Source organism: Camelus dromedarius, chromosome 12 (assembly GCF_036321535.1).
Source record: "Camelus dromedarius isolate mCamDro1 chromosome 12, mCamDro1.pat, whole genome shotgun sequence".
Classification (NCBI taxonomy): Eukaryota; Metazoa; Chordata; class Mammalia; order Artiodactyla; family Camelidae; genus Camelus; species Camelus dromedarius.
Window position 1 is genome coordinate 40,249,727 of NC_087447.1, and position 10,756 is coordinate 40,260,482.

Genomic DNA, 10,756 nt, shown 5'->3' on the forward strand with positions numbered 1-10,756 from the left:
TTGCGACTGTCTAAAGCACATTCCAAACTCTTATCCACAGTGGGCATCAATGAATGGGCATCAGTGAGTTTGGGCATCAGTGAGTTTGTCTAAGGCACCTCCCTCCACATGTCAGATGAAGGCGATGAAGGCTCTGCTCCTGTCATTCAGCACCGTACGCCTGGCATGGCCGCTGTGCCTTGTGGGCTAAGGAGCCTAGGTCATGGCACTCCACGCCGGCCCTGACAGCACCCTATTTACAGTCCTTTCTGGTTCCCTCCTCCACCTATTTCCAGCTGACTCATCCCCCATTCTCTCAAGGTTCAGCTCTCAGCTGACAGCTAACAGGAGACAAACTAATCCACATGGTGTCCTTCCTGGTTAAAGTCTACATTGTTAACAAAGGCCCTCTGGAGACAAGGGCTGAAAATAAAGGTGGGAATTTTAGGCCCCAGGGCTCTGGAGGAGGTATTTTTGATCAGGAAAGCTCTTGCACCCCAAGCCATTGTGCTAGCCCACGCTGCAGGAGCATACATTCTTAAATTCAAAGCAGGGGAGAGCTGCTAAAAAGGGAGGTGTGGCTCAGTGCTTCAGAAGGGAAGGCCACCTGCAAGTAAGGCTGCCCAAGACTCCTCACTGGCTCACAGCCTGGCAGAAATGGTGGAGGGAGAACAGACTTGACTCTGACCTGGCTAGGCAATACTGGGTCAGGAATCACACCTCCCTGGCCTCTGTTCAGTATCAAGAAGCTACTGAGCCTCAGTTTAAACAAGGTGGCAAGAGTAAGAACTAGATGATCCCAGAGGAACCTTCCAATCTGACATCCCAAGTTCTGTGACTCACGGCCTCCACTTTTTCCCCCATCCCAGGAGATCAGTATCATTTGAAACTACCCTGCTTCCACTCCCTCCTCACCTTGAGCCCCACCTGAGTCAAAGGGTTAAAGCCAAGGGTTAATTCCAAAGATCTCCCAGCCAATCAGCAGGAAGCATGCAGGGGACAGGCCTCTCCCAGTGCAGCTGGATGGGAGGGGCAGAAGTAGGGGGAGATGTTGGTTTCTATGGACACAGAAATGCTACTCTCACTCCATTTGTGCCAGCCTGGGAAAAACAGTCAGCTGATTGCCTTCGCTTCCCTGACCTAACTTTTTCAGAGATTACAACTGCCTGCCAAATTTAAGTGCTGTCCTAAAATCAGGACATATAAGGTCTCTCAGCCTGGATCTGAAGGGTTTCAAAATGGGTAGAGAGTGAGCGCAATGCAGAATGAAACTTGGAGGCAATCTAGGCCGTGGAGTGCCACCCTGCCAATTAAAGATCTTTAAAAATAGCCTCTCTCCTCTCTCACACTGAAGATTAAGATGAAGTTTCAGAAATAAACAGACATCTGCTAGAGCTTCTGAAGAGATTATAGCAAAAACACCCCAGGGAGCAGCCACGAACAGCTAAGAGCTCTCTCCAGGCGCCCACAGCATCCTGTTCATCAATGGTAGGGGAGAAGTTAGGGGACAGAGGGACAGAGAGGGAGGTGGTGTTCAGAGGCTGGGGAGGATGCAGCAGGAAGAGGTGCAGGGGGAGAGCTCAACTTGGCAGAAAATGGAGAACTGCCTGCCTTCTGCAGAGAAATGAAAGCTCAGGGATCCACCAAGAAAATTTCCAGGAAGTCATCCAGAGGATTCCATGCCAGTGTCATTCATTCTGAAAATGGGTCACTCCTTAAAAATGGAAAAAAACTGACATTTTTGAGTGCCTACCTAAGTAGGGCACTTCACAAATATTTTCATTTCATCTCTACATCAATTCCTTGGGATCGGTGTGGTTACCTTCTTTTTACAGACTAAAATACTAGGGTTCATTGACTGGCCCAGGGCCACATGGCTAGGATTTGAACTCAGGTCTGTCTTAGCACATTTGCTAGTCTTTGCCTATGTCACCTGCACCCAGAACATGACCCTTAGGTTTACTCTCAGTGCCCAGACTCTCGACACCCGCAAATCTTAATACAAGGAGATTCCGAAAGGGGAGAGGTAGAAAGCACATGGAGGGGAACAGTTAACCTGTGGCTAATTCAGGTAGCTGCTAAGTCTCAGCAGCCCTGTGGGTCCTGTCACTTCCCATCCTGGTGGCTTCCCAGCAGGCCCAGAGAGAAACAAAGTGGGAAAATAAGCACAAACACATGCCTAGACTCTGTCTGGAAGGAACCACAGGAGAGCAGGGACAGCAGATGCCACAGAGGAAGAGAACCAAGGACTAGAGGATGGAAAGAAGAGTCTTGCTTTTCATTGAATTCCCTTTGTACTGAGTAAATAGGTTACCATGCACCCACATATGTTGGGGGGGTGGTGAGCACCATCCTGTGTGTGTGTGTGGTGGTGGGGGGAGGTGAGTACCATGCATCTTTGCATGTGTGTGTATGTGAGAGTGAAGATCATCAACTATGTGTATGTGTGTGTGTGTGTGTGTATATGGAGGGGTGAGTACTATCATCTGTGCATGTGGGGGAGGGTTGGGGGGGGCCATTTTTAAGAGGATCCAAGATGTGTCCAAGGTAACAGATGCAGCCAAGCTGGAGACAGCAACCTGGACCAAGCAGGAAGCCCTGGGTCCCCTGGTGGCAGCAAGCCTGGACTCTAGAAGGCCAAGTCATCATCCAGAGGCTCCTACTTCCTTCAGAACAGCAATGTGCTGCAACCCCAGGCAGTTGGCTGAGCAGCTCTCCTAGCACAAATCCAGTGGTCACCAAGGCCCCAACCAGTTGCACAATCCCCAGAGGACATTCCCTGAGGAAAGAGACCGAACACTCTTCTTAAGGGTGTCCAAGTCCCCTGTTGATTCCTCTATTCTGTCCCTTTCTTCAGCTATCAAATTTCTCACCCCTCCAAGCAGGGAGCTCCTGACTCTTATCACCTTTGTATCAAGTTGTGCAAAAGCCCAGCTGTCCTGACATGGGGAGCCATCAGTGCCCTGATTTTATGGCAGCCATGAACTCCACATGCCATACCTCGACCCCCCCCGGGCCCCCAGGATGAACAGCTGTCCAGCAGTGGGGTCAGCAGTGCTGCCAGGCCCCCAGCAGACCCTGAGCTTACCCTGTTCCAGGGAGCAGCTCTCCTTAGTGACCAAAAGGTCCAAGTGACTTTCTTCCCAGGCACTTCTTCATCCTCCCCTACACCTCATTCTTCTGGCCTCTGGCACAGGTTAAACCCTGAGATCCTGCAAATCTTTACCAGACACTGTCAGTAGTCAGATCAGTAGCAAGGCCAGCCATTCAGAATCACCAGAGCCAAGAAGTAGTTTCCGCATCTTAACACATTGATATTATGGTGCAGGACAAGATGTTCTTAGGCTGCCACTCCAGTCTTTGGCTGGGCTTCTGGACTGGGTGTGTCAAAAGCTGGGGCCTGCAAACATCCCATAAACCTGCTGATGCGGCAGCTAAGGGACCAGTGGCCACCACCCGACTCCATGCCATCCTGTCTTGCTGCCAGCAGAAAGGACATCGGCAGTAGACATCCTCCATGGCCCAAGAATGGGAAAAACCTGAGCCCCAAAGTAGGAGGAAACAAGTCCCTGCTCTCAGGCCTGCCTTGACCTCTGTATTCCCCAAAGAGAAAGCTGACCAAGCCTTGGAAGGAATACAAGAGCTGCAAGGTATCTGGACACCACTGGGAGGAGGTGGGGTATGGGTGGCGAGGGGCAGGGAGATGACCCTGACCCTCAGGGGAGAGAAACACCAGTTCAAGTACAGAACACACTAAAAAACCCAACCCTAAGAGCCGGCACCATCCACACACATAACTCCCTGCCAGCCACTGGGAGAAGACAGATTTTCCTGAGACAATCTGCAGTAGTATTTAGATGCATGACCGGGTACAGAGCAATTGCATTTAAGAAACAATACCATACCTGGTATTCACAAACCGCCCTTCATCTGGGACACACAGATGGACACTTCCTCAACAGCTGAGAAGGGAAGCATCTCAAAAGTCAGACTCCACTGTGACCCAACCCTGCAATGGCAGTTGATTTGTGACCAGAGGGCCCACGTCCCCATCACCCCTACCAACTCTGAGTTTCTGAGACCAGACAATTAGGGCTTGAGAGAGGAGGAGCCTTATCAGCACCAACCAGCCAGACTTCCTAACTCTGGGAAGATGTAGGGAGGAAAACAGAAAATGGTGGAGGGAGGAGCCAGGGCCCCGCAAAGTGAGGTGAGTGGGGTGTTTGGACATCAGACACTTTCCCAAGAGGACAAGACAGGCCATCGGGGCCGGAAGATTTGCTCTGCCTGCTTTTTCTTAACACACTATGTTGTTCTGTCTTCCTCTGATAACTCAACCTCCTGGAATGAAAAAGTCAAAATCAAGAGCCTAACATTAGAGCAATTTCATTCTGGGGAAACCAAAATGAAATTCTCAGGAAGGAAAGGGAGGTGACAGAATGGGAGAAGGGGTGAGGCCACATGGGCTTCATAGCCTCCCATCTCCTAAGCCCAGCTTTCTTTGCTTTCTTTTAAAACATCCAGGTATGTTCCTTAAAAGAATGTCATAAAACAAATAAAGCAAATATCAAAATCCCAGTGGCTCTGTGACCTAGACACACATAATGCTGTACCAAATGCATGTGTAATTTTGTCTACCCATCCGATTTGGTTGAAGTTCTCTTTTTTTAAAAGAAAAAAAAAATCCCAAATATCTGGATTTTCCATTAGAAAAATAAAATATTTTTATTATAAAAATTTTAGAAAAATACTGAGAAATAAAAGATAAAAGGGAAAAATTAACTCTATCCCTGCCATGCAGAGAGAAAGACATTTTCTTATATTTATGCCTAGTGGAAAAGACTGTTTATGTTTAAGAAGGAGGAGGAGGAAAAGAAAAAACCCTCCTCATCTGGGGGCTCTTTGCAGAGAAGGATCTTTGCTGGGTGGGTCAGAAGGCAGCTATCAGAGTAACCAGCACCTTAGGGAGATCTGACAAGGAATCCAGGTGTGAAGCACCTTATCCAGGGAAGTGAACACAACTGTCTCGTCCCTTCTGAGCCTCTGGTCTCCTTCATTAGGATGCCCACAAAGGTGCCAATGGTGATACTATCTCTTCACCATAAATTCAGACCAGACACCAAAAGGTCATCAGTGTTTGTTCTCTGTCACAATCTGTCAGTTGCACACAAATAATGATTTGAGAAAAAGCCCACATCTCACTAGGTGTGGAGCCAGTTAGAGAAGGCTCCTGAAGGCACAAGGCAAGAATCTTGCACTGCCCAGAGAGAGGTGGGCAGCATCCTCTGGGCAGCCCAAGGCCAAGTGTCTGGCTCCTAATGTGGTAATTCCTGCAGCTGAATAAATTGGGATTCAGAGCTAGGGCAGAAATGACCTCACTCCCTGTCAGCCCCACATGTGATCTGGGGAGGCCAGCTGCTGATCAGGGCTCCACGGCGGCGGCTGCCTGGGCTCCCCACCGCAAACCAGAGCGCCAGGGAGCACAGCAAATAGTTCTCCTATTATTTCAGGATGTTTACAGGCTGACGCTCGCTGAGGAAACATCCACACGTGAGCAATCTTCTTTTTTTAAAACCTCTTATCTAAACACAGGCACGAGCAGTCACAAACCCACGACAGGGTCCATTCATTCAAAATGCATTTCCTGAGTGGCTACACCACCATTGGACAGGCGCTCACCGCTCACCGGGCTTCCACCCTGTCCCAGACATGGCACTGGTGATTCCACAGAGCACAGAAGCGGACTCCAGCATCAAAGTGTTCGCTGTCCAGTGTGGGGCTCAAAACAGAGGGTAACAGCAGTTTAAAAGCAGGAGTGGGGAGGAGGGGGGTGCCCCAGATTAAAGTAGGCATAAGAGGACTAACAACCAAATGCAGCATACAGACTTTGAATCCTGATTTGAACAAACCAACAATGGTCACTTCTGAGACAATCAAGGAAATACGAAAATGTAGAGCTGAGAGCCAAGAATTACTGTTAATTCCGTTACATGCAATAATGGCAATGTGGCCATGAAAGAATGTTCTTTTTAAAACAGAAATATGCTGGATGATACAGGGGCAAAATGACATGCTATCAGAGATTTGCTTTAAAACACTTCAGGAATTGAAAATAGAAGGGAAGAAAAGAGAGAAAGAGAGAGAGAGAGATGACGCCTGCCTGGCATGATCTTGGTTCTTGAAGCTAGATAATGAGTATTTGGGGCTCATTATATTATTCTATGTTTGTGTTTGAAAATGTTCATGACATTTTAAAACAGAGGACTGCCATACATCATGGCAGATAACCTAATGGAGACTAGTATAAAAAGCAAAGGAGATAAATTTCACAAATAATTATAATGTAAGGTGGGGAAATGTCAGCACAGGGGGGCAGGATGGGGGGCTGCACACAGCAGGGGACTGCACACACCAACCCTCCAGAGTTCGGAGGATGGCCATATGGTTTTTCCTGCTTTCCTTAGTGTTTAATTCACCACACAGACCTCACTCTTGCAGTCTGAGGCCAGAATCCTAGTTTGGTCACCCACTAGCTGTGTGATGGGGGGTAAATTTTAATCTTTCCAAGCTTCAGTTTCCTCATCAGTAAAATGGGAATAACCCCATCTATTTCTTCAGAGGGCTAATATGGAAATCAAGTGATATACAGAATGAAAAGTCCCAGGATGATGAAGTGTTCCCTTTACTGGCTCTCTAAACAACAGAGATCCCCTCACCCTGGGAAGGCCTTAAAAAATTGGCAATGTTCAGCCCAAACAAATCTTCTGGCACCCATACCCAACCCTTCCCTGGAGAGTTAAGGCTCTCCCCTAAGAAGGCAGGACCTCTACCCTCCCGTAGCAGGGAGTGAAAGGGGCAGTCCCATAACTGGGAGGCACACCAGATGGAGGTGTAGACATAGGCGGAGGGAATAGACACACATCCCAGTCATAGGCAGACAGGGATTACTGAGGTGTCCCTTTTCTTCTTGAGGCTCCTGGGACTAAGCCTCCAATGAGCAAGCTACAACCAGCCTTAGTCTTTACACTGATTTATACTAAAATGTAACTGGTCTGTATTAGGCCAATCATGATTTTCTTTTAGAAGAGAAGGATGAGGGGAAAGACAGAGCCCTGGGCCTGAAGGAGGAAGAAAGCAGTGATTTCCTTTTTCATAAATGTACTCTCAAACTACGGATTTCAATCACCTTAAAACCATAACTAGTATACCTCAATACCTGCCCTCCCCTCAAAAAACAAAACTAGAACCAGTCCTAAGGTAGGTTATTTCAGCTAACAGTCCTCCTAGACCATGGAGAACCCAACTCTCAGAGGTAGGATCGAGTCTATGGCAGAGGCAGGCTTCCCCCTCAAATAGCACTGAAACACCAACAGTCAATCACTCATCACAACATGGCCAACACCTGCCATCACCCTTGATGGAGGACAAGGTGGGCAAGGGGTCTGCAGGTTGAACTACTTGGGTTAATCTGGGTCTGTTCAAGTGCTTTGCTCAAGAAGCATCCCCATAATCTTTGGATAGAAACTTTTCAGAGGCCAGGAGCCTCCACTGGGCACACTGTGGGGCGATGAGCCTGCAACATAGCACACCACTTTCCACAGCCATGGGGCAGCAGGAGAATATAGGGCTTAGCTCTGGCAGAGACTGGTTCAAATCCTGGCTCAGCCACTTTCTTTGTGACCCTGGGCACTTACCCCACCTAAGTGTGTTTCCCCATCTCTAAAATGAAGAGGACAAAACAAAGTTTGTGGAGAGTTACCGTGATATTGGCTGCAAAAGTGCCTCTGGGTAGGACCTATCCCTCAGTAGACATCTGTCTTCTCTGCCAGAAAGCGAGTTCTTACTGCAATAAGAACCTCCACAACATCGGGTGGGGCTGCCCGGGGTACGTGAGGCCCACTTGGGTCCACTTCCCCTAGGAAGGGGACAGGAATAGAGCTGGCCCTCGGGCCCAGGTGCCAGGGCACCCAGGCAGGCAAACATCTGAGGGCCAACAGGCTGCTGGCTTTTTTCCCACAAAGCCTGCCCAGAAGGGGGCTGGTTAGTGACTTCACCCTTCACTGAAACCACTGCCAACTGTATTGAGAAGGCAAGACTGACAGCATAAGGTTCCAGCAGGGCCTTACGCACCTCCAAATAAAAGCTCTTTGGGCTTTAAGAACCCAGGCTTTAGAAAAAACAATGTAGAAGGAGACACACGTTTACTCTGGTTTCAACACTCCTCCTCCCCATCCAGCAAAGGCTGTTCCCAGCACTGTGGAGTGGCTGCCCTACGATAAAGTTAACCCCACCTGCCCCGGCCTGGAAGCCAAGTCAGAGGCACTTCTACCCGGGCCAGTCGGCAACCACACGGCAGGAGCCTCGGACACCCCGGCAGGGATGCTCCAGAGCTTGGGGTGAGTGCGGGCTGCTAGGGGCGGGAGGCTCAGAAAGGACAGAGCCTTGGGCCCTTGAGCCACCGCCACTGCCCCAGACCCAGTCCCAGCCCGCAGGCGGCCAGGCCACCGACATTTGGCCCAACTTAACTTCCTGTTGTTAAAGAGGCAGGGGAACCGGGCGGGGGTGGGAGTTGGGGGTTAGCGAAAAGCCGGGAAAGAACGTGACCCGCGCGGAGCCCAAATCGTGAGAAGGTAAGTTTGGGGATGATCTTCTGCCCTGGTTGGCAGGCGGTACTGCTGGCGCGTCGCGCCCACTCCGTGTGGATGTTTGGGTATTTTCTAGGTTTAGAATTGTGTGTTGGGAGGCAGAGTAAGAGATACTTCAAGGTACCGCGTTCTAATCGATTCAGAGCCCTATCTGAGCAGTCCCGGCTTCCCTAGGCAGCGCCACCTGCTCGCTGGGCGCCCCGCGGGCTGGTTCTCAGGCAGGAGATGCTGCGGCCGCACCTGACCGTCTCAGGCGCCGGCCAGGGCGCAGAATCCAGGCTCGGCTGCCACAATCCCCGCCCGCCCTCCCCGGAGTCCCTCTCTCCCCTACCCACCCCGCCTTACCGAGAGCCGCGCCAGCCGAGCCTCGGGTCAGCTCCTGCCTTCGCCACGGGCCGCGGGCGCAGCGGTCGCCACCCGGAGACCGCCTGCGTACCTGAGAGCGAGCTAGGCGGCCCCGCGCAGGCTTAGCCGGGCGAGCGCCTGCAGTTCTGCGCCGCGCGGCCAACAGGACGGGGATCCGCCCCCTTCGGCGGCGAGGCCAATGACAGGGCAGCCGGGGGCGCAGCCCCGCCCACGGCCCGAGGCCCGTGGCCAATGGCAGAACGGCACGGAGCCCACCCCCGCTCCCCTCACGCCCCGCCTCTGTGAGGCCAGCTGTCACCGCGGCTGCTGTGGGCGCACGTGGGCTGTAGCCTGGCCCGAGGGTAGGGAGCAGCCGGGCGCTCCCACCCAGACCAGTGCAGGTCTGAGACCAGCAGAGGGCCGATGGGGGCGGGCGTGGTGCTGCTGCTATGTGAAAACCCCGGTGCAGGTATCCAAATATCAAGGGAGAGCAGAGGGATGGGCCTCCTACTCCTTGGCCTAGGTAGCTGGAAAGCAAGCCTCGGGGTCGCCTTTTGGACTTAGGGGAGCAGCATATCACCTTCAGTGGACCTCCCTCTTGCTTTGCTCCTTGACCACCCTTGGCTTCAGATTGCCCCTGCTAGCTGATAAGGCCCTTCTCCTTACTTGGACTGGTGGGAAGAGGGGCGGCGGTGCAGGCCACCTGTTACTTAACTCAAATCACCGAAGTACTCTTTTCTTGGCTACCTTAATCTCTTCTCTGTGCACCCTTACCGGTTGTGCACCGCTCCAGGGAGCACCATTCATAGAAAACACAGCGTGAACAGTGTGAGGGGTATGAAGCAGCTTTGTTAACTGCAAATACTGTAAACACCTTGGGCAAACTTCCCTGGCAGCAGTGAACATGAAACAAGGATCCTATGGGCAGGAGCCACGTCTTACTTACCTCTGGGGCCCAGGGGCCTATCATGGGCTTGGCCCAATATAAATGTTCTTGAAACAGAGCTGACCCAGGGGGAGGAGAACAGGCAGGCTCAGGCAGTGAGAAAACAGTATTGTAGCTCAGGCTGCTGGAATTTCCACAGAACCAGACTACCCTCTGGAGAGACTAAGTTCCCTTGTCAGGCAAGTACAAACAGAGCAGTTTGCCCCTATCATGGGCTTATTTTTTCCATACTCCTTACCATGTGATCCTATTTGAGGCCCTTTGGGTTTTCCCAGGGATTGTCCTACTTGGTTAGCATCTTCAGCATCTTCAGAGTTCAGTCAACTTCCTGCAGATGAACTTTCAGCAAAAGCTGTCCCTGCTCAGTTTTCAACACTCAGTTGGCATTGATTCTCAGAGGGGCAGCTCTCCACTCTGATGGAACTCTACCTGTGATGCCAGTTGGTGGGGTGTCTTCTAGGTACATTACCTCATTTAATTCTGACAATGGCTCTGTAAGGTATGCATTTTTATTGTCATCCCTGTTTACAGATGTGGAAACTAAGGCTCAGAGAGGTAAAGTAACTTGTCAAGGTCACATGGCTAATAAGTTTCAGAGCCTAGATTTGATTCTGGGTTCCAGAATCTGCATGCCTCACCACTGTGCACTGGGGCCTCTGCAGCTCTGCTCATACCTCTAGAATACCTCACAAGCCAGGTGTATGCCTGAAGGAACTGCTCTGGGGCCTGATCCATCCCAGTCCATCCGAACCTTCTGTTGAGCTCAGGCCTGGGCACAGTCAGGGACAGGAGATGAGACCAGCATGGTCTTGCCTTATTTATAGAGTGACATATAGGAAAC

General features: G+C 50.9%; 1 protein-coding gene across 6 annotated transcripts in view; it reads right to left on the reverse strand.

Moving 5' to 3' along the window:
* MICAL2 (microtubule associated monooxygenase, calponin and LIM domain containing 2) overlaps positions 1-9,107 on the reverse strand; it is a 213,397-nt gene extending 204,290 nt beyond the window's left edge. For all 6 annotated transcript variants that reach the window (XR_004139260.2, XM_031460007.2, XM_031460010.2 and 3 more), the window contains exon 1: positions 8,970-9,107. The gene's annotated coding sequence lies outside the window, so the exon portion shown is untranslated. The remainder of the gene's footprint in view (positions 1-8,969) is intronic.
* Between the last annotated feature and the right edge of the window lie 1,649 nt (positions 9,108-10,756).